Source organism: Periplaneta americana, chromosome 14, assembly GCF_040183065.1.
Source record: "Periplaneta americana isolate PAMFEO1 chromosome 14, P.americana_PAMFEO1_priV1, whole genome shotgun sequence".
Classification (NCBI taxonomy): Eukaryota; Metazoa; Arthropoda; class Insecta; order Blattodea; family Blattidae; genus Periplaneta; species Periplaneta americana.
The window spans coordinates 123,676,902-123,702,967 of record NC_091130.1 but is presented as its reverse complement, the minus strand read 5'-3'; positions in this window follow the sequence as shown (position 1 = coordinate 123,702,967).

The window sequence follows — 26,066 nt, the reverse complement described above, 5'->3', positions numbered from 1 at the left end:
TACAAACACAGAATTATTCTCTGTAGGCTATGTTTCATAGTGTGACAGCGACGTGAGATTCGAACTCACGACCAGCGTCCCGCAAGAAAGCAGATCGCGCGGAGCACTTTGGGATGGCGCGCGGCGGAGAGGGGAAAGGGCCAACGCGGCGAGAGAGTGGAGAGAGAGTGCGCGCGCATCTTCTGCTTGCCTAGAGAGGCCGAGAAATCCGTCGAAATGGAAGACTCGCGAATTCGAACTTTCGAGGCTACGTCGCTGTGGTTATAAATTACGGTCGCGAAGGAACGACAGCAGTTTTCAGTTGATTAGTCAGCCAGTCAGTGAGAAAGCCAGAGCAAGCAAGCCAGTCTTGTGTACCGGAGTTCGACTCGAGTGTGCGTCCGCATCTGCGTCAGCATCCGAAGGCCTGAGTTCGAGTGCAGTGGACCGCAGTTGGAGGGACCTGAGTTCGAGTGCAGTGGACCGCAGTTGGAGGGACCTGAGTTCGAGTACAGTGAACTGTCTCTGGAGGTCTGTGGTTCGAGATACTGTGAACTCGAGTGACTGAGCTAGAAGAACTGTGAACTGAGAACTGATAGTTCTGATTTGTAAATAGTGCTTTGTAAATATTAGTTAAGATTAACAGTTCATTGTTGTTCGTACTAGTCCAAGTAAATTGTCATTGTCGTCAGTGGAGTGCTATAACGAATACTGTGTTGAGTGAAAATCCAATTGTTGACGAGAGCGTTTAAGGCGAATTGTAGAAAGGAATTATTGTTGTGGCGAATAAATTACATTGTTGTTACTAATAAAATTCACAATAGCTTTCGATTGTTGTTGTCCAAGGCCCCTTATAAACGTAGTAATTTGTTTTCATTTCATTACACCACCTTAGATGGCATTGTATTGTAATTTTAAAACTCATTTATCTCATTAAATATCTATCCTATCAAAATTGTGCAATGAATAGAACTTATCGGAAATCATTTTTAAAGAGACTTTAGATATTTCGATTTATTTAATTCAGGCCCCCTTATAACCCCTTTTAAATAACGTATTTTGAATGTCATATAGCCTAAAATCTAAGTTACAGCGAACTTAATTTATATTCCAATTTTCATATAAATCGGTTGAGACATTATCGTGTGAAAAGGTAACAAACATTCAGACAGACAGACAGACAGAGAGACATACAAACAAAGATTTCAAAAAAGCGCTTTTCGGTTTCAGGGTGGTTAATTATATATGTTAGGACCAATTATTTTTGAAAATCGAAAATTACCGGAACAATTTCGGCTACAGATTTATTATTAGTATAGATGCATTCAAGACTAATTTAGAAAAATGTTAAACGAATTATCTTTGCACCAAATGAGTGGTCTCTGGACCACAATGATAGCATTTTAATTAGTTAAATAGAATTTAAATTAAGTAGCATATTAAACGATTTATTCTTGTATCAAACACGAATGTTCCCTGGACCCAATTTTCTGTTAATTATGTAATTACTTTATATTTATTTCTATTAAGTGCAGCGGAGCGAACGGGTACAGCTAGTATTTTAATATAAAGCGAAAACTTGAATGGGGGAATAGGCGCGCGCAGAACATATAGGAACTTATCCCCTCCACACATACCCTGAAAATCACGACATGGCGGACATCGTGCGCCGCAGCGCCAACCGGAAAGTTAAAAAAAGTTTTCCAAAGTACTTTATATAGGGTAAATTAGGGTCTGTTGGACAGTCGGGCATGTAGCCCCACTCGTGACTACTTCCGTCGTTGACTTCTGGCACAATGTGGTGCCCACAAGTGGCGAGGTAACACGTTAAAGTACAAAGTGTCCAACATGCCCGACTGTCCAACTGACCCTAATTTACCCTATCAGTTTTTGTGAAATCTACAAATGATCTAAGAAATTTGCTTGACACAGTATTTACCTTTATTTTGTAGGTTGTATGATTTCCTCCTGTCAGCAATTTCAATATCAGATTTAGCATCTCGCCCACGCCTGAGATCTATTTCTATATTCTGTTTTCACTTAGTGAAACACTTCGCACACATTCACATAACTTGTATGTATGCATTTATTTACACTGCAAGTGGGCAAGCACCCGGTGGCAATGGTATACACCAGTGGCGTAGCATGAAATTTTGAGCAGAGGAAGCTAACTAAAGTTGTCTTTCAATATGAGAAAAAGTATAACAAAAATACAGTCTTAAATAAATAGTAGTCAATTTCAAGTCAGCAGTCGAAGATTGGTTGGAACATCGTAAGTAACACCAATAAGGCATGACCTGAAATGAGACGTAATAAAATATGATTTCACGGTTTACACATATCTCTAACAAATAGACACGTATACTTATAACATTAGCTCACTCCCTGTCATACTTAGAGAAATCACAATATTAGTATCATTACGTAAGTATGCGCCTGTCTTTTGGTTGTGTCCTTCATTGACAGCAAGGGAGTCGGTCATTTGTTTTTTAAATCACACTTTGTTCGTAAGTCAGTCTTGATAGTACAATTGTCCTAAAAAATTCAAGTAAACTGGTGTCAGGAACTGTTATTTCACTCATTATTTATTATATCAGCCACAATGCACACTAACACTTCAACTGAATACAACTCACGAAAAGGGATAACTCGGAAACTACTTATTTTAAATGTTAAAGCTAGCTTCTTGGAAGCCTTGCGACTAGGGTAGTTTAGTTAGAAAGGGATGGAAAATCTGCGGGGTGGATTACACAGAAGAAACCGGTCTGCTTGGAAGCTGGTGTGTGCAGGCTTCTTCTTTACTGCTGCATCACAAATCATCCTGAGCTGCCGCATCACAACATTTAACGCGTAAATATAAATTCTATTAAAATTGATAAATAATTTTCTCCATAAACTGCAGGTTTATTATGAAATCATTATTAACTGGGGATGCTAAGCTTTTTAGCTTACATTGACGCTACGCGACTGGTATACACAATAAAGAAATGATAAGCAATACACAATAAATTTACAATACACAATACAATTATACAATACACAATAGGCCTAAAATTTTATACACAATACAATAAGAATACACAACATAAGTTAACACAATAATAATAAAAACATTACAACCTACATTATTATGTATAGGCCCTACATAAGTTTCAATAGTCTTTCACTTTACTCTCATCTCACTCACTGTAGTGGCACTATGACGCATTTCACTGACACTTTAGCACACATTTCACTGACACTATAGAACACATTTCATTGACGCTATAAATTATCACTGATCGGAACTATTCACTGCACTGTAAAACCATAACTTCACTGACTCACCTCGCTTCACTGATACAACAGTTCAAATAAGACGAATAATTACACCCTTATGCATACTGTACTTATAAACATAACTACATTTAAACTAAACATTTATAGTCTAAGACCCTCTTACACGCTATTTTTAAATAATTTACAATTCAAACCAAGGAAGTAACTCGTCAGGCTAAATAAATACATGTCACCTTAAAAAAATTAAATGTTAAATGTCACCTTAATTTTAATTTGCACTTTATACACAACTTTTTAATTATTCTTGAATCTCCTTAAGGAAGGACAGCCCTCAAAGAGCGCTGCAGGTAGGTCATTCCAATCATTTATAGTTATATTTAAAAATGAGAATTTACCTACAAATGAGAATTTACCTACAATAACAAATTACCTACTTCTCTATTATTTTAACACTTATATGAAAATATTGTCTATTTTATATTTAAGAATAAAGCGATGATCCATATGATCGCGGAAGAAATCATGAAATTGACATTAAGAACTTTATTTATGCTGGCGAGCTTCTGTTATTTGTGGAGAAGTGAAGTTCTTTTTACCAAATAGCTATTTTTTTTAATTTCAACATTTTATCACGATTAAATAATTTCAAGAAATATTCTACTACTTGAGTTCTATTAGTAGGGAAGTAATCAGATAACTGAACACAAATAATGTTCTATTTAAACAAAATATTTTTATCAAGAGTAATCTCACTAGAAGTTTTGATTTATCTAGAGATAATCAAACCTCGAGTTGGTTTTAATTGAGTATTACACGATTAGAGGAAAGTATATATGTACTCTAATACAATAAAATATTAATTTGACTTACGAAAATACTGAAATGTCTTCAAATGTATTATTCTACCATCTCAACATTACAAATATTTCGGTAGATGGCAGTAGTGTGTTACGATTAGCTGTTTTCTTCTTTTCAGTTATGCCTACTATAGAATCTTCATTGAACTATGTGGACGGTAACTAGTGAAGGAGGCTATGTTGATTCAGTTTCACTTTCATTAAAACAGTTGCATTCCACTTTAATTATCCGGATCCCAGTAATCAACTTCACTTGATAGATTATTTTCAATAAATCTTAGTATTAAACAATCTCTGATACGTGACTATTCATAATATCATACAGCAGAAGCTATAACATAACCTGAATCAGGGACCGTCAAGTGACTACACTCTCGTGCGTACGTACAAACCCTCAAGCCCTGATGTACGGCTGCGGGCAAGGGTAGCTGCTTCCACAGTGGCGGAGCTAAGAACTTGTATGTGAACCAAATTTGTGATAAGAATGTAAATTAATTTCAGCTTTTAATTGAAGCACGCTTTCACTGTTAATTGCACTATACTGAAAAACAGTACTCTATACAATTTTGTACAGTTAACTATATACGAAACAAATTTTTGCATGTTTGCACAATAATGAAACAAAACAAAATATACACTTTTATACAGATTAATATACTGTTTGTCTTCTTCTCATTGCTATACAATTCAATTAACAAAATAAAACAACAGTACAAACGTTGTCATTTAAATGCAATTCTCTAATAATAGTACTTTTTCTTAAACATCAGAGATCCGCTGCGATTTTTGCAGTTTTCTGTTAGTAAGCAGCTATTTAATTCTCGGAGCTATTGTTTTAGTACCAGCCAATCGCAAACATGCTTTCAATTGTTCATCACTTAGTTGTTTCTGTGACGTGACTTCGTAAACTTCATTAAACAAAACAGTGTTTCGCATACGTAGGTTGTCCCGAACATTTACAACGTTCATGCAGCAAGATTGTACTGTTTAGGAAACCTTTCTCGTGGAAAACAAGTATAGAAATGGTTAATACTTTTTGTTCTGATACTTATCCTTTAGCTCAGTATCGCTTTGTAAATCAAGTATTTCTAATTGTAGTTCAGCAGGAATATCCAGGACACTCACTGAAAAAGATATTGCAAATATCTTAAATTGTTGTTCAAGATCTCTAATATCCTCAAATCTACGTTCGAAACTTCGCACAATTGTTGCATTATTCTTATATATTCTTTCATGTCCAAGGCTTCTAACAGGTTTCCCATGTACATCCATAAATAAGGCAGTTTCATTTCTAAGTGCGAGAAAACGTTCCAGAATTTTCGACTTCACCACCTTACCTCGGTATGGTAGAGTAAATCCCCATACTGTTAATACCATCAAGCAGTGCCCTGAAGTCCCTGTGATTGAGTCCTTTAAACCTTATGAAATTAATTGTTCGCATAACAACATCCATTACATTGCTAAGGTTCATGTTTTAGCACATAAATATTACTGGTGCAAAATGCAGTGCACCGGTGCCCCCAAGCGACCTCGATAGGTTCCACCACTGATAGACTGCAGTGTACAAGTGTACTGCCCGCAGTGGAAGCCGTAAGCAGGCCTGTACGCCCTCTCGCGATCTTGACTCGACTTGGCGGAGCCTGACCTAAATAATGTAAACAAGTGTTACAAAAGTTTTGATTAGGGATGATGAAATAAACAAGAAAAGTTTTAATTAACGATGATGACATAAAAAATAAACATGAATATTTTTAAAAGGAACAATTATTGAAAGTACATTATTCAAATTTGAATGTTTTAGTGGTTGGTGGTTCAGTTGATGTTATATTGGACGTGTGCGTAAAAGAAGTGGAACACATTGATGTACATGGTGTATTCCTCAACTTATTCAGGATTTCCGAATGGTGCTCTTCATTTATTTGTAAATAGGGTTTCAGGGAAGATGCATAGCTATGACCAGTGATCTTTATTAATTCTTGTTCTTGAATGCCAATGCGAGTCATATTTGAAACTGCCGTGCATCGATTGGAGTGGCTCGTAATTTTCTGTTTTTTTTTTTTTTTTTTTTTTTTTTTGACGTCCAGACCAGTGCAGTTTGAAATGTTGGCAAACAAAGAAATAAATGCTAGGGTAGTGTTAAATACAAACAAATGCTAGGGAAGTGATAAAATTAAACAAATGCTAGGGAAGAGACAAAATTGTGCGATAAGCAGCCATGATTGGTTGAAAGACATCCTTTCATACCGTTTGATTCGTCAAAAGTAGTATGACGCTGTAAAAAATGTTATAGTCAAATTAAAATATTTTAGACGATTCTCAGAATTCGGTTTTTTTGCAAGAATCGTACTATAGTTTTCGCATCCATTTTATTCTAAACAAACGCAAAGAAATGCAATTAAAATTTTACAGAGTGTATACAGTTGTTGATTTCAGTTCACACAATATTTCAAACTTCACGGGAAAAACGTGAATATCCAACTTAAAATCCTGGCTTCTCTATAATGTTTCACTTAATTCATCGTTTGTGCTCTAGTGTATTAAAAAAGCGTAAAACAGTACCAGTTGTAGGAAGAGAAATATGAATTTTCCCATGTAATTTCACACGAACTTGATACAAATTACATATAAAGTATTTGTGTTGGTTCATTATCATGAAGTTACTTTACGTTTATTAAAAAGTGTACTTGTCTATACGCATCAAGTTTCGCCATCTTCCGACATGCTGCTTCCCTATTCCAGCTTGATGCACCATCTAGCGTGGACAATTTGAACTTTGTGCTTCAGCGGATTTATTATCGATTAGTAAAACCTCAACATTAACAGAATATTTTTATTTTTTATTTTTTTGGTTAGGGTGGGATGTATGTTAACAGGTTACAAGTCAGTCCTGGGACATGAACGGAAATTACTGAGGGTGAAGAGGTGGAGGTGTAGAGATTTAGTAGGAGAAATAGGATACGTTGGCGACTAAAGGAGAACGGGGAATGAAGAGAGAGAGAGAGAGAGAGATTATTTCTGCAATCTCGTGTTTCCATATATACGAAAGTTTCTTTTTCATCTCTCTCAAAAGTGTCATCTACAAGCAAAAAGCTTATGGTACACCACATTGCGACCGGTAATTAAAAAAAACTGACGCCGAGATGGAACATGTTTTCAAAAAGCATGCATATATTCTGAAATTGCGTTATGACAGACCAATAAGTTACGAGTTTTGGTTGTCAAGTGTCAATCTTTTAAAATTGCCCTATGCGACTTTCTTTTTAAATAACATTTCATTTTAGATTCCAAAACACTGTAGGACAATACAGGGTATTAAAAAACATCCAATATTTTAGGAGGTGCTAGTATGCATCAAAACAAGAAAATAAAATGTCTAATAAACATGAGTCCTACAACACATACTTTCTCAGATCTGAACACTTGTTCATAGGAGGTGCTCAATGTGACGTCCATTCATGGCAATGCATTCCTCTGCCCTTCGGCGTAAAGAAGCACGCACTCTTTGAAATTGGGCGGGTTGTTCTTGATAACCAAAAGTCTAGGGGATTTAGATTTGAGGAACGAGCAGGCCAAAGTGTGGGGCCACCCAAATCAATCCAGAGGTCCTGAAATGTCAGCGTCAGGTGTTTACGCTCATTACGGAAAAACATTTCTTTTCAGTATTCTTTGCTACGTATCAAAATTCAATGCCAGGGGTGTCAACAACGGTATGATTATCTGGTAGCCTGCTGTATTGCAGAGCAGAAAAATGCATTGCCATAAATGGACATCACATTGAGCACCTCTTATGGACAAGTGTTCATATCTCAGAAAGTATGTGTTGTAGGACACATGTTAATTATATATTTTTTTCTTGTCTTGATGGTAACTATCACCTCTTGAAATATTGCATACTTTTTTAACACCCTGTATAAGCCAATGTACAATTCAAAAAGTTTTTTGGAAATATTCAGTATAACCTGGGTTATACGTAACCCAGTAATACGTCGGTTGTACGTAACCATTTGGAAAATTACGATTAGTAACTTACAATGTAATTCTGAACTGTAGGCCTAGGTAATTCATTTGTACATAATTCGTTTTTATAAGTATTACTTTTTTGAACTGTATATACTCGTATTTTCGTTTCTTCTGATACATAATAAAGTTTAATTTTAACATCACATGATTATTTTTTCTTATGCTTTGAAATACATTTTAATTATTTGCCACAATTCTCAAGGTCAGCTACAAGATAACAGGGAACATAAGAGTATAAAAGCAATGTGACAGTGAAGACCGCTGTCTCTTTACATTAGTTATGTCAAGGTACGGGACTCATACGGACAAGACAGAAAACTCACAGAGCCCAGGCGAATATAGAGCCGATATACTCCGTCACTCCGTCTTTACATGCCACTTTAACTTCTTTCTGACGTAACATTTTCAAACATCTGGAAATAGTTGCAGATCACTCAGTATCTTGTCTAGCAATAATATTTGACAATAAATGTAAGAGCTACTCACTAGAAGACGAAATTAGATCTATGAAAGAAGTTGAAGCAAATCCAAACAAAACAAAAGTTGAAATTGTAAGATATTTTGTAATAAATAAGCATAATATAACTCATTGATAATTAAGATATCTTAAAGTTTGACTGCATGAGTAAGGAAAAATATATCATACCAAAAAATGAATAGCTGTCAAAAGAAAAAGTGACCGCTCTCTAGAAACAAAGTTCTCTTCTGATATCTCGGCTATAATTCGGAGAAGAGGATGTTACATGTTTTTGGGTTATGTTGCCTGATATCTACAGTTATAATTAATATGGTTAAAATGATAAGGAAAAAAGTAGCCATTTTTAGTGGAGTAACAACTTAAGTTAGTATATTTACCCCAGTACTAAATTCTATTCTTCAACTCAGATAAAAGGACGGCTGTTATTTTGAATTATTTTAGAGTACAAAAACATGAAAAATGACGTGTGTATACCAGATGAATGATATCTAATAATATACAGAGTGAGTCAGGAGGAAAGGTACATGGTTTGAGGGGTGATAATACTGGTGATTCTGAACAAAAAAGTTTATATGAACATATGTCCTTTCTTAACGGTTTCGGAGAAAACTAGTGGAAACAATCAGGACCATGAAAAGTACAGGTGATAATAAACTGAAATATTGTTACCTTACGTTCTGTTTAATTGTGTACTTTCCTTTACAGAATATATTCAAAAAGTCCATTGTAAATTTCAATGCACTTTGCAGCTCCTGCAGACAGACAGCTACTGTGTTGCTGATCTGAGCTGATTCCGACATTTCTTTACTTGAGCTCAAGCATGTAATTTGCGAGTGAGAAGTTTCCACTTTGAGCTTGTAGACTTCGCTCTTAAACCAACTGCACGCACAATAATCTAATGTAGTAATGTCGGGTCACCTCGGTGGCCAAGAAATGAGTCCACCGCGACCGAACCAACGGCCAGGATACGTTTCATTCATCCTACTACAACCTAATATCGTTCTGATTCTGTCCGCATATGAGTCATGATGAAGGACATGAGACTGACGCCCGTGATTTTCAAACAGCTGTATGTCAGATTATGTTAAGAACAGGGCATATGTTCATAGAAACTGTTTTGTTCAGAATCACCAATATTATCACCCCTCAAACCATGTACCTTTCCTTCTGACTGACCCTGTATATCAGAATATCTGTTTTTTATTTAAATTCTGAACTAGCATACAGATGAGTTAGTGTTGGAACTTCTTTTGTTTCTTCAGAAGAAATTTCTTATCAATTTTACTTCCGTATTTATTACATTGCGAGTGATATTTCAGTAGTAACTAATATTAACACTTTCGTAACAAACTAGCGTATTTGGTTGACCTATTAACAATACACTTCAATTTTCTGTAGTTAATTTCCTATATTGGATATTGGTATAGGGTCCATTAGATCCCTAGCAGATTAACGTTCATCTACGAGTAGAAGGTAATGATGCTATCGGATTGAGCAGAGTGGTAGCAATCTACGTTAACATAACAAGGTCCAGGAAATGTTTAGTCCACTTGACGTCCGTTGTTAGGATTTACCCAGAAACGTTATGTCATTATAGTGGTAATACATTTCCGTTAGGATTGTGGTCTTCAGTACAATTGTGCTCCTCCATTCCATTTCCCGCACCCAGTAAAATATTACACTCTGAGCTTATGCCTACACAACTATTAGCTATGTGTCAACAATATTCCACTATATTTTACTTACTTATTTCATTTTTTATTCGTTGCCTCGGAATGCTTATAATACAACAGTGATATCGTAAATTTTCTTTTCAACTTTCATTTGTAAACAGAACAGTTATTATGTTTAGTATTTTTGTCCATTGCGTGTCTAAATATCCTACTAAACTATATATAAACACAGAAAGGAATTATTTAAATAAAAATGTTATTAAAACGAGATGCAATATTATTTCTGCTTATTTTTCTATTAAACGTCTCTTTTTCTGATATATCTTTTTGGGATTATATCTTAAAAATTTTAGGGGAAATATACTGTAATAATAATAATAATAATAATAATAATAATAATAATAATAATAATAATAATAATAATAATAATAATAATAATGAAAATTATTGATTAGTAAGAAAATACTTTATTAAAATTACAACACATATCAGTCATTTCGAGGAAAGTCGGAATTCCAATTAAAGATCATTTTCGGAAATATTTGTTTATGATTAGTGTAAGACAAAGAGAATGCTCTAATTTTAAATATTCTAATGTTTTATTTTCAAAAGGAAAATGTGTTACAAGTTTTATGGGCATTGAATCTAAGTGGTCTTAACTGGGTAATAGCCCAGATCACATATAGATTGTGTCAACCTGGGGCCTGTTTCACAATGTTTACAATCTTTGTAAATTGTAAACTTTGCTTGTAAATTGTAAACTTCTGTTTCACAATCTTTGTTTGTAATGTTGAACTTTACAACGGAAATGAAATCTTTACAAATCAAATTTTGCTCACTTTACAAGCATTCTGTTTCACAAAGAAGGGTAATTTTACAAACGTATAAATTTTGCTTGTAAAATAAGCACATTTGCTACAATACCTCTGAGATGTGTAACGTTTGATATTGCAACAAATTATGAATAAATACAATAAATAAATACTTATTAAATTAATTTTTGAGTAACTGGATAATATTAAGAATTAAACTAAAGCAGTTTTGATGTTATTTAGGAGTTCTAATGACTCAGACGAAGATATTGAATTTAGGCCTAATCAAACGAAGACGTATACGTAAAATTCTCCAAGCAAGAATTAATATCACGTTCGTATCATTGTATGAATTTAATGAAAGGTTTCGAATGAGTCCCACGCTTCAGAATACCACGTAAGTATTTATATACAAAGACTATTTAATAAATACTCGCACTTAATAAAGAAGTTCCCTGCACCAAAAATAAATAATTCTATAATGGAATAACGACACTACTTATGCGGTATTCGGAAGTCGTTTCGAGTCCCGTTTCGCTGGAATCTCTCCTACAAGATACGGGACATCATATCCAACATCCAACAGGGAAAAGTGATACCCTAACCTCAAAGCGAGAACTGTATTGTATTGGTTGCATAGTAACTGTCAGTTCTATGCGTTAGGAGAGAAGCACGAAATTTCTAAGGTATATCAGTGTGAAAAAGTGTCCACAGGGTAGTTGATTTTGTTAAGAGTTAAATTCGGGGCAGGTTTTTGATCACCAAAATGTTATTTACTATAGCACAGAATTTTTATGCTCCTGCTGGGATCACTAATGTTTGTGAGGTTATGGTTGCAACATTAACAAATAGTGATGGATCAACACATAAAATGAACCCGATTTTGTAGTTCGACATCGTAATTATTTTATCAATTGCATATTTGTACGTGGACTAAATCTGTTATTTACTTATTTGATTGAATTTGATGCTAAGTGCTAACTTCGGTCATTTAAGTAATAAACGTATTGGTATACTCGACCAATCACATCACATGAAATTCCATTGTCGCCAATATATAAAAATCTAAATACTTTTAATTTTCTTTAATAATACTTTATATTTTCCGTTGGTGAAATGTGTATTAGCAAGCTTAGAATAATCTATTTTAGCACAAAATATAAACATATGTATCGATAGTAAGTTAGTAAAAATACAGCGACTTTAGCTCTGCTCCTTAGCGATTTTTGTAAACTGTCGTTGGCGATATTGTGTAACCAATAATAAGTATTTGTAAATCTCTTTAGCTGATTTTTTAAAGTTCGTCAAACTTTACAAACTAATAAAATAGCATTGTGAAACACAATTTACAAGCATTTGTAAAATTTTACTTCTTATTTGTAAATTGTTAATTTGTAATTTGTAAGGATTGTGAAACGGGCCCCTGGTTGGCGAGTTGGTATAGCGCTGGCCTTCTATGCCCAAGTTTGCGGGCTCGATCCCGGGCCAGGTCGATGGCATTTAAGTGTGCTTAAATGCGACAGGCTTATGTCAGTAGATTTACTGGCATGTAAAAGAACTCCTGCGGGACAAAATTCCGGCACATCCGGTGACGCTGATATAGATATAACCTCTGCAGTTACGAGCGTCGTTAAATGAAACATAACATTTAAACATTTAACATAAAGATTGCTCATTCCTGTGTTAAAATCGGCTGCACTTTGAAGAGAACAACCGCCCGGATCGCCACCCGTCCGCCGTAAACGAACACGAGATGGCAGTACAGTCGCTAATGCAATTCAAATGGGAGTTATGACGTGACTCCTTATGTAACAACTAGATGGCAGCATAGTAAACCTGACAAAAGTTGTTACCGTCAAAGCCTATAACGCAGAGCTAGCTGGGTATATATGATCTAGGGTAATAGATACCGTTTTATTTCCCTAAAGTTTGCAGCACTTACTCATAGAGAGATCAGCTGTTAATGTATCTTTTTCAAGGAGCTATGGTTGAAGAAATATTTTGAGAGTCTGCACGTTAATTCCAGAGCTCCAAGATCAAGAAACCATTTACCCTATACTATATTCTTTCTGACATAATTTCCAGTAGTTTGGGTTAATAATTAATCTTACAGTTCAAGTGAATATTTTGACAAAATGTGGCAAAATGTGTGTAACATCCGTGACATGAAAGCAACAGGTGTAAAATATGTAGAGATTATATTTTTGTAAACTAATTGGATGCCTTGAGCATTGCATAGCTTTCACACGGACACTATGAGAACGAATCTCTTTTCGCTTGAGGCAGAGATCTGAATTTTACACTTTTTGTTAATAAGTTGTGAAGTGAGTTCACAAATCTTGTAACTCCCGTGGCGAAACCTTTTCTTTCTTTTCTGCAATAATAATAAATTTTATTCAACAACTTCTTTTCTGTAAAATTATATTGACTTCTACTTTGACTCTAATAATAAAAGTTGACAAAATTCATTTCATTTCCAATATATAGAGTTTGAAAATCCGTCACAACTGGAATGGCCGTCATGTATTATGTCAATATTTACGAAAAATTATTAGTTTTTAAAAACTAGTCGCTAATTTATGCATTTCATTTACATACCACAAAAAGTAAACTGTTTTGTTAGCATTTCCGACTTCATGTTTTGTTAATTTGAAAGCTTACAAGTCACAAAACACCTGTAACACTTATGGTGTGGTGGAGTTTTGTAATATCCGCATACCACATCTCCTCTGGGACACTTAAGTTTTGTGCCAGAGTTGGAAAAAAAACCGGTTTAAATTAATGTTATTATCAGGCTTAGAGACTTTAGACCCGATAGACGAAAACAGTGCGATTTCAATTTGGATAGCTGGACTGTAGTGGGTGGGGGCAATGATGGTAGCGACCTACCTGTCGTCCCATGTGCTTTATTTACTCAGTCATACTCATAAGGCAGGGAGAGGAGGTACTGTTCTGACAATAAAAACAGTCCCGTACACCTAGTTCACTTTATCAGAAGAGAGGACAGAAGATAGCTAGTAGTCTAGTTTTGATATGTACATATCTGATCACTTCTGTGTGATTAGTCTAAGAATATATGCGAAGTCTACGGACACTGCTGGGGTAGCGAAGATAGATTTCAATGACTTAGTGTTTTTTTCGTTTTGCATTCATTACATCATCCACACCTGTGGAATAACGGCTACCGCATCTGACCGCGAAACCAGGTGGCCCGGGTTCGATTCCCGGTCGGGGCAAGTTACCTGGTTGAGGTTTTTTCCGGGCTTTTCCCCCTCAATCCAATATGAACAAATGCTGGATAACTTTCGGTGCTGGACCCCGGACTCATTTCACTGGCATTATCATCTTCATCTCATTCACACGCTAAATCACGTAAGATGTTGATAAAGCGTCGTAAAATAACCTACTAAAATAAATCGATTACATCATGTGATGTAGAGCGGAGCTTCTCCCAATATAAACTTTGTCTTGCCGACTACCGAAAAAAGTTTAGTTTTGAGACCTTCAGAATGTGTGTTGTAGTAGGCTACATTGTAACAGTACCATGTATTGTACTTCATAAGTGGTGTATGCTGTGCAGAATTATTATGTATGTTGAGTAAGTATTGCACTAGTGCTTATGACAGAAGCCGAAAGGAAATGCATATTAATTAATTTTGAAAATTTTGCATGATAGGTGTTTATTTTAATCTATGTAAAGATTAATTTTTTGGTCCTATAGAATTTTTCTCCTCTAACAATCATTTTATTTTAATGTTTTTTAAATTAGTTGCCTTTTTTTGGAACGTCACTGTACAGTACCAGCAGACTGGACTGAACTTGGTTTCATGTACACATGTCTCTTCTTCTGCCGACTCCAACACAATGAAAAAGCTGCCTATGGTACGGACGTAGTAAACTTATTCTATCGGGTCCAAAATCTCGATGTCTGGTTATTATGTTATATTATGACTAGCTTACATTTCGTTACCATAAACAATGTAGACTCATTATTTTCACCCAGCATGTGAGTTGATGTTTTATTGAACCAGCGGAATTCCACATGCTTTTCAGTGAACAATAATTATATTATCCGCATAGTACTATACACAATATTATGAGGTATACATGTGATTCTTGTGAATCAATCTTTAAAATCAAATGTATCGAGAGCTATTAATGATCCTGGTACTTACTCACAGTTTGAATAACATGTAACACTTTTCTACAGAATAACTTCTGTCCGGGATAGATACCTGTAACAAAAAAGAAAATAATAAAATAAATGTGCAATATAAATCAAGAAGAAATGAAACTTTAAAATTAACGAATTAAGAATTCACAAAAGTTGCGCGGTTTCATCAACTGGAATAATCGGCCAATTCTTTTTTGAGAATGAGGCCGGAAATGCAGTGACTGTTAATTCAGTGCGATATATTGAAATGACACAGAATTTTTTTAATCCACAACTCGCCCATTTTCCAGTGAATGAAAACACACTGTTTCAACAGGAAGGAGCAATAAGCCACACCGCAAGAATTTCGTTGGATGCTGTGAATGCTTTGTTCCAGGGCCGCGTCATTTCTCGCAAAGAGGATATCGCTTGGCCGCCTTGGTCACCTGATTTAACGGAATGTGATTTCTTCCTATGGGGTCACTTCAAAATGAAAGTGTTTGGGGGCAATCCACCCAGAACAATTCCAGCTATAAAACAACGTATACGAGAAGAGGTCGCTGCGATACCTGTCAATATGCTGAGAGGTATTGTATTGTATTTATTAACATTCCATGGTATTCATACATTGCTTCACAGCTAGAATAGGGAACAAGTCAAAAAACTTAATACTATTATAAACTCTTAATTTATAGTCGCAGTGTAGATTAAATATATACAGAAGAATTTACAATATACAGCGTGTTTCAAAAATACGGGGCACAATTTCAGGCCTGTATTTCCCACATGTAGACAATCAAAAGAGTTCATTACAACATGTGTCCGGAAATATTTAATTTCCGAGTTATGGCCTTCACAACATTGAAATTCATCGAAACGTTTTTCTTTTCGCAGGTCGTTGTCATTACAGAAGATGTTCAAAATGTCCGCCTCCTGCTTGAATACAGATCTCACATCGATGTCTCATTGACCTGCGAACACGATCCCAAACTCCAGGAGTATTGCGTATGTCCTCAGAACATGCCACAATTCGATTCCAAAGGGATTCCAAATCAGGCACCGGGGACGAATAAACCAATGATTTTAAATGACCCCACAAGTAGAAATCGAGAGGGTTCAGATCAGGTGAGCGTGGAGGCCGAGCAATTGGGCCACCTCTACCTATCCATCGATCAGGAAACCTTCGATCCAAGTACCGGCGAGCCGTACGACTGAAGTGTGCAGGAGCGCCATCATGCAAGAAGTGAATGTGTTGACGATTGATCAGTGGAGTGTCTTCTAAAACATGAGGTATGGTGTTTTCCAGGAAGTTTGTGTACGCCTGCCCCGTAAGTCTGTTTACAAGTACATGGGGTCCAACTAATCGATCACCAATGATACCGGCCCACATGTTGAGGGAGAACCGCAACTGGTGATGAAATGGAACAGTTGCACGTGGGTTTTTCATTCGCCCATACATGCTGATTGTGGAAATTTGTTATGCCATCTCGTGTGAACTGTACTTCATCTGTAAATAATACTAAGGCAGGAAAGTTCGGATTTACACCACACTGCTGCAAGAACCACTGACAAAATCTAACTCGTGCAGGGTAATCTGCTGGTGACAGGGCCTGTACACGTTGCAAATGATAAGGATACAATTGATACTCTTTCAACAGTCTCCAGACAGTCGTATGAGGAACATTGACTTGCAACGCTACCCTTCGTGTGCTGATAGAAGGAGTCATGTTCACAGCCTCCAGAATCTCCTCCTGCACTTCTGGAGTTGTAGATCTTGGTCGTCCCCTTCCCAAACCAGGAAAGTTAAATTTTCCATACTCGCACAGACGGTAATGGAGACGCACAAATGTCTTCCGATCTGGACATTGTCGCTGTGGGTACCTCTCCTGGTACAAACGACGAGCCAGCGCAGCATTGCCGTCCTCCTTACCGTACATGAAGTGTATCTCTGCCAGCTCTTGATTTGAATACATGTCGTACAGTCTAACGCCTACACAACACTGAATGTAACCTTCGCCTCGGAATGAACTGTCAGAGTGCCCTCTTAATGTCTCCTTTGACGGCAACGACCTGCGGAAAGAAAAACGTTCCGGTGAATTTCAATGTTGTGAAGACCATAACTCGGAAATAAAGCATTTCCGGACACATGTTGTAATGAACTATTTTGATTGTCTACATGTGGGAAATACCTACCTGAAATTATGCTCCGTATTTTTAAACACCCTGTAGTCTACTAGTACAACACAAAGTTTTAATATCAATTTCATGAAGCGTTATTGAATGTCATGAATTCACCTGCAGAATAGAATGCGTGAGAAATCAGGTACTTCTTTAATTTGGCCCTAAATAATCTTATGTTTTGAGTTTCATTTTTTATATCGATACGGAGGATATAAAACATTTTTTCTGCCATATAGACGCACTCCTTTTTGATAGCACGATAGACTTGCCGATGGAGTATGAAAGGCATTTCTTGACGTGTATTTATGCTATGAACTGTTGAATTAGTTACAAAGTTTTCACGATCACATAAGAGAAAGATTATTAATGAAAACATATACTGACAAGCCATGGGCATTATTTGTAGGTTCTTGAAAATAGTCCTACAAGATTCCCTAGATTTGGCACCTACTATTATTCTAATTACTCTTCTTTGTAATAGGAATATACTGTTACTATCCGTGGAATTTCCACAGAATATTATTCCAAAACTCATTACCAAGTAAAAGTATGCAAAGTATATTGTTTTTAAGGTATTGATATTAACTATCTTTTGCATAGATCTAATAGCAAAACATGCTGAATTTAGTTTGGGGGTAATTTCTTTAATATGATTTTTAAGCCAAGAATTTTGGTTGTTGTTGTTTCTAATAGGGATCTATTGTTAATTATTGCGCTAGAAATTTGCCAGTTCGTGGCCAGACTCGAAGAATGTGTGCGTTTCAATGGAAGTCACTTGGCTGACGTAATTTTTAAGAAATAATTTTTTTTCTTGTTACATACCTATTGGTTATTCATGTACTTGTCATATCTACTCATTAAATTGATATAATATTAACTTTTCATACTTTTCCTGCGCCTTGAAATCTTTCCGCTTTACTGGTCCATCTTGTATACGTTAATTGAGCTTGCAACATGGGATTCCATAAATTATGACCGAGGCTATGAAGAAGAAGAAATAGAAAGAGTGAGGTTTAATGAAGAATCAATGGCATAATATCAGAATAAATAGATTGTCAGGGGATAAAACTGGGGCACCAACAATTCGGTGAATTGTATACCAATTTCTAAAGGTTTCATCGCTGATAAATTATTCAGTTGGAAGTATAGTCTAATAAAGGCATAATATAAGCAGAGAAATTTTGAAACAGCCTTAAACCCAAAAGACTTCTTCAGCAACTTTCAGTTTCATACAGCTTTTAGATGAAATCAGTCCTCGTGCGTATATGAGATTGGAGAAAGTGCGCCATACAAGATGCGAATTTCCCAAGCCAAGCATCAATGTCTGAACGACAAATTCCGCAAGGTCATTCATATCCCTGTGCTAGGGATGAATTAAACATGTATTATGCAAGAGTTCCAACCCTTCTGACGCTCTGGCTAGTTTGGCGAGCAGAATTAAAACAGAGCTATTTAAGTATGTTCTCAGATGTACTGGGCTTGATATTACACAATGACGTAGCTGTCAATTTAAAATATTACATTACAAAATAATGTCGCATAAGTAATTTTTATCAGTAGTCAAGTGGTAAATCTGAGAGATCAATAAATTGTCGAGAGTAAGAATAAATTTTATCTGACTCCTTGGAATATAAAACAGATTCAGAAGCAAAATAATATGGCGACAAGGCTTATCACGGATAGATTATCAAATTTGCACTACGAGGATCTAGATTCATATCGTGGCAAGTCGAAATTAAATTTATATTGTAACTTTTATTCTTACTTCTACCACCACATCTGTCAAAAATGTGACTTTTATTTCTCAATAATTCACCCTACAACAATGGGTACTCTACACAACACAGCAACACAATAGTCTGTACTGCACTCCACACGACGGCAATGACAATTCACGTCTATTATTGAGAAGAACAACAATGTACTCGTAATTTCAATTAATGTTCACAAAGCCCTAATTGCAGAACAAAACTGTCAGTTCTCAGTTGCATATGTCTTCTGTATATTAATATTCCAAAATATGTTTTAAATGATATATGTATGTATGTATTTACACTGCAATTGGGCAAGCACCCGGTGGCAGTGGTATATACAATATTAACAATACACAATAAGATTACAATACACAATACAATTTTACAACACATATACAATTTTATACACAATACAATAAGAATACACAATACAATTTAACACAATAATAATAAAACATAAATAAAATACCTAATTTTACAATACAACCTACATAATTATGTATAGGTCCTACATAAGTTTCAATAGTCTTTCACTTTACTCTCATCTCATTCCCTGTAGTGGCACTATGACGCATTTCATTGACACTTTAGCACACATTTCACTGACACTCTGTAACACATTTCACTGACACTATAGAACACATTTCATTGACGCTATAAATTATCACTGATCGGAACTGTTCACTACACTGTAAAACCATAACTTCACTGACTCACCTCGCTTCACTGATACAACAGTTCAAATAAGTCAAATAATTACATCCTTATGCATACTTATAAACAGAACTACATTTAAACTAAACATTTCTAGTCTAAGGCCCTCTTACACGCTATGTTTAAATAATTTATGCTATTTTTAAATAATTTTAAATAATAATTATCACTCTTACTCTAAGGCCCAGTTTCACCAATCATTGTTTAATATTTAACATGTCATTAAGGCAGTATAACAGTAAGCTTAACGGACGAGATGTTTCATCAACTGTTGTTACTGATAACATGATGTTAAACCCACTGTTAAATTAACATAGCATATTCCCGCAGTTAAATCCTTAACGTCCTGTTACAGCGTGAATCATGGCTCCCAGAGAACATATGTTACACGCCACATTATTATATCGAGATATATTTGCAGTGAAAACAATTAGCTACAATCACTACTTGAGCATTTTTAATTACTCAGAATAGATATGTTCATAAATATAAGAATTATTCATATTAATATTAGTAGTGCATCCGCAGTAAAGAGAAGATATGTGCTCATTAACGTAAACATTTCTGTGATTATTATTTCGTATTAATACTCAGATATAATTGCAGATTTTCAAACCGATATTTCTTTATTTCACTGATTTAACAGTTCACAAGTAAATATGACCAATGACGTGTGAAAATATGTCATGTGTATACAGGGTGTTTAAAAATACGGGGCATAATTTCAGATATGTATTTCCCACATGTAGCCAATCAAAATAGTTCATTACAACATGTCTCCGGAAATGCTTCATTTCCGAGTTATGGCCTTCACAACATTGAAATTCACCGGAACGTTTTTCTTTCCGCAGGTCGTTGTCATTACAGAAGATGTTCAAAATGGCCACCTCCTGCTTGAATACAGACCTCACGTCGATGTCTCATTGAGCTGCGAACACGATCCCAAACTCCAGGAGTATTGCGTATGTCCTCAAAACATACCACAATTCGATTCCGAAGGGATTCCAAATCAGGCACCGGCGACGAATAAACCAATGATTTGAAATGGCCCCACAAGTAGAAATCGAGAGGGTTCAGATCAGGTGAGCGTGGAGGCCAAGCAATTGGGCCACCTCTACCTATCCATCGATCAGGAGACGTACAAATGTCTTCCGATCTGGACATTGTCTCTGTGGGTACCTCTCCTGGTACAAACGACGAGCCAGCGCAGCATTGCCGTCCTCCTTACCGTACATGAAGTGTATATCTGCCAGCTCTTGATTTGAATACATGTCGCACAGCCTAACGCCTACACAACACTGAATGTAACCTTCGCCTCGGAATGAACTGTCAGAGTTCCCTCTTAATGTCTCCTTTGACGGCAACGACCTGCGGAAAGAAAAACGTTCCGGTGAATTTCAATGTTGTGAAGGCCATAACTCGGAAATAAAGCATTTCCGGACACATATTGTAATGAACTATTTTGATTGTGTACATGTGGGAAATACATACCTGAAATTATGCCCCGTCTTTTTAAACACCCTGTATATATATATATATATATATATATATAAGATATGAAAATAATGTTAACGCTTAGTACCATTATAGTATTCAGCATCACAATTATTTTCATTTTCTATTGGTTCTATTTTATTCTGGATAATTGAAAGAATCTTCGTACAAATATCAAATTTGAGAGAGAAAGTACCGCCGCCAGTTTTCAAATGCTCCACTGTGTCTTGTGCATGGCCCGCCTCAGCATTTCTTTTAATATTTTCATAACATTGATTTGTTTCATAGTTAGCGTTTTCACATCCAAATTAAGATTGAAAATATTGTGTTAAAGAGACCCGTGCTTGATGCTTTTCCTAATGAAAGTTCCATCACTACGTTTGAGTTCAATTACATTCCTATAATTAATTGCTAGGTCTACAAAATAATTATATTTCTCATATGAGGTAAAATTACTGCTCATTACACGTTTCTTTTTCTCGATTTTCGTTGTGTTAGTCTCCAATACTTCCATAACGTAAAAAAAAAATACAATTTTCCGCTATATAGAACAAATGACTACACCAACTTAAGGCGCATTCACTAAACTTTCATACAATCACTGCTTCTTTGATTCTTGTTACATTACTCTGATGGCCAGTTTTTCCAAGTAATGTTTAATTTGGCTTAACAAATGTTAAATCAACAGCTGGTTTATTTTTAACGTTTTGTTAAGATATTTTCCATTGTTTCCAACATAATTTTGTTTAAAATAACCAACACTTAACTTTAACTGTCGTTAATACGATTCTAACTACTCAACAGCAGTTGGTAATGATTTTGCATATATAAGACAACTTCTTATAGGCTGATATTATTATTTAAATTCTGTACTGTAGAGTAAGTCATGAAACATGTGTAAAATCGTAACCTGTTACAGTAGCCATGATTCATACAGTGGAGAGAGTTGATAAATGAAAGTTGCATTGACTACTATTGAATAATAATAATTATTATAAGTATGGTTATATTTTAAAATGCTAAATATGAATTTCTGTTTAGAAAAATCTCAGCATTATGACCACCAGGTGACAATAATTACAGGAATGTTAGTGTAGTCAACTGTACACAAAACTCCGAGGAGAATTCCGTATCATATAAAATTCTCTAATTCAGGTCCATGTATAAATTATATGTAATTTCGTCCTAAGGAAGCAATTGCTGCTGAAACATTTTATTATTTACTCACTGCGTATTTTGAAGCACTATTGACATCGGCTATAGTTGAAGAGCCAGTAACATAGAATCTAGAGTTAATAGTAGCTGGTGAATTGGAACAAGTGGCCTATTTCAACTAGGTAACATACAACTGAGTTTTATTTTAAGATATGAAAGTGATTATTATAACTACATACCGGCACCAAAGAAATATTAGTAAATTAGTACATAATGTGCATTCAAACAACGAAACTTAATTGGTATATTAACTTTCACCTATTAGAATTATATTATACTGTAGCTAGCGATAAAATATGCTTGCACTGGCTTCAAAACAGAAGCGAAAGAGCTGGATTCTTGGAATTTATAATCTTTTTCTTTCCGATGGAAATTTAATTATCCAGCAGGATAATCACCCCGCGCACACCGCCATAAACGTTCAAAGACGGTTCACGGAAAAGCATGAAAAAAAGGAGGATTGACAAATATCGAGACATTCCACCTCAAAATCCAGATTAGTTCTGGGATCAAGTTCTGGCTACCTGGGAAGATTTCGCTAAGGACCAGAACTATTTCCGCGATCTGGTGGACTCAATGCCCCGAAAATGCCAGGCAGTGATAGACGCCGGTGGCATGTAGACAATGTATTAGATCCACAAGTGTATTTCTTTTATTTTTCTTTAATTTGTTTGTTTATCTTTGTTTTATTTCGGGAAGAAAATTGATCTCCCAAGAGTTTTTTTAAAATTCTCCTAGTGGAGCCAGAGTTGCGAAATAATTCGTTCCAGTACACAAAATTAAAAAAAAGAAAGGTAGCATGTATAAAAATTAGTTACGTTAATAAAAAAAAAGTTGTCGCCGAGAATCGAACACGGGCCCCTGAGATGGCAAGCCAACTCGCTACTGACTGCTCCAACGGGAAGACATGACGTACCCAGCGGGACGAGGCACATATAGCTGCTCGGCTTGAAGTCTACGGAGACAACTCACATACAAACGTACTCGTTTAAATATTTTAATGTTCAGTACTAGTTAATGTTTCATTTGGATATATTTACCGAAGTTTGGTGAAACCGGCCCTTACTCTAAACATTCCTCAAAGGGAAACATAACATGCTATTTTCACAACTTTTGTCTGAACAGCTGTGGTGTTATGCGCCATGTTTAACTATTTGTTAAATGAGTTAACGGCCTGAAATCCTACATTTAAAGTTAACAAACGGTTAAGAATCTGTTAAGCCAAACTGGTGTTGAACAAATGGAAAAACTGTATTTAACAAACTGCTGACGGTTTAACAGTCGTTAAGTGTTCTAACAGTACTTGGACAAACCGGCCATTAACATCATGTTACCTAACAAAAATACTTCAAATGGTTGGTGAAACACTATTACACTAACAGGATGTTTAATTTTTAACAACACGTTAGTTAACATGATGTTAGTGTTATTTTAACGAAGCTTGGTGAAACTGGGCCTAAGCATTCCTTAAAGAGAGACATAACATATTATTTTCACAACTTTTGTCTGAACAGCTGTGGTGTCATCCGCCATGTTTAAGTATTTGTTAAAAGAGTCAACGGCCTGAAATTATACATTTAAAATTAACAATGAGTTAACAATTTGTTAAGCCAAACTAGTGCTGAAGACATGAAAAAACTGTATTTAACAAACTGTTGAGGGTTTAACAGTCGTTAAGTGTTCTAACAATACTTTGAGACACCGGCCAATTCAATTGATGTTTTCATAGCGACAAGTGTAGAGTAAATGCGAACGGAACAACAGAGCTACGTAACAAATTCGTGCAAGGCGAGTTCTTCTCTTTGTGCACGACGCTGTTCATTATAACGAACAAGCGGTTAAAGTAACATGAGCTCTCGACCTAAACGATCAAACTGCATGAATAAAAGACTAAACGAAATTCGTGCTGACTCAGTTCCCCTTTTCTTTGCCCTCATTTTTTCCTCTTCTCCTCTCTCATACTTGGTTCTGTATTGTGTTTGCGAAGCGTAAGATTACAAGGACTGTTTCATATATTTTACCTCATTTTATACTGTTTCTACTTCACTTTAAAAATTCTCTCTTTCAACAATTTCAAGCTGCATTACAATGTAAAGAGAAAGAAATAGCTTGGATCGAGATTCCAGATTCTCGTTTTCGTAAATAGTTTGGTCGTAACAAAAGGAACTCCACACATTAATTATAAAGACGTATCCTGGTATATTTTAAATACCACCACCACCACTATTATTATTACTATTAAGGTGATATATCCTGTGACTCCTTCTTAAACAATATTACCTTACGTATTCTAACGAAAGATATGAGAACCCACTAACTTATCTATAATAGAAATTCGAAATTTCTTTCACCAGTCTCCAGATGCACTAAAAATGCCAACATGCATAGCTGCGAATTCCATCCTTTCAATGTATAGACTTGGTTTGATCTTGGCAATGACTTACCATTTATGTATTCTTTCCGACATTATACTTAATTACACTTGTCTGCGATGAAATTCCTGCCTCCGAAGTTTTAATGTTTTTAGGGAATTTTTAGCATGTTGAAATCAAATTCAAAGCCAGAAAGTTCCCATCACGTACCATTTTTTTGTTATTTTAATTTTCTCATAATATATTACGACAATTTATAGCGTAATTAAACTGTAATACTTTAACATAAGTAGGTTTAGTATGTTAGGATATGAAAACCAAACGTATTCAACATATTTTTAAGGTGTTTGTATTGAAAACAAAGGAAATTGGATGTTTCTTAGCAGATAGGGGGTGCAAGCACACAAGGAAGTTAGGGCGAAATAACGTGCAGCCTTGTCATTATTTTTATTTGTGAAAGATAGAAATGTCAGCCACTCTTTGGTGAGAGACTGAACTTAACTCGTCTAGTTTCTCTCACATTTCATTAGTCTGCGTTTCACCTGGAGACTTAACGAAATCAGTTTGAAGCTTTATTGTGGAGTAGAATGTTGAAAGTTTTTAGTTCAGTAAGAAAGTATTTACCATGTTGCATCGAGGATGTCTAAATAATCCAGACCACTTTTGTTATATAACTTATGTAGGATTCTTCTCCAGTCTTAATTTTGAATCGTTCAAAATAAGCTCCAAATTTACCATGACCTGATATAAATTTTGTACTAATAAAGTTTGGAGAGTAAATTTTGCATTTCAGTCGATCATATACCTGAGGAAAAAATAGGTTTTTGGTGACTGAACCTTTATCACTTGTAGACCAGTGTGAATTCCAATTAGAAGTAATATGTTCTTTCATTTTACAATTGATATATGAGATTGGGCACTTTATGTATGAATAGGGTATGTCTGCGGAAGCAGCTTCTTTCGCAAGTTCGTCTGCTCGTTCATTGCCTACAATACCTGTGTGTCCTCTAACCCAGGATAGGCATATGTGATTATTGTGATTTTTAAATTCAGACCTTATATCCAAAGCAATGGGGTGAAGATTC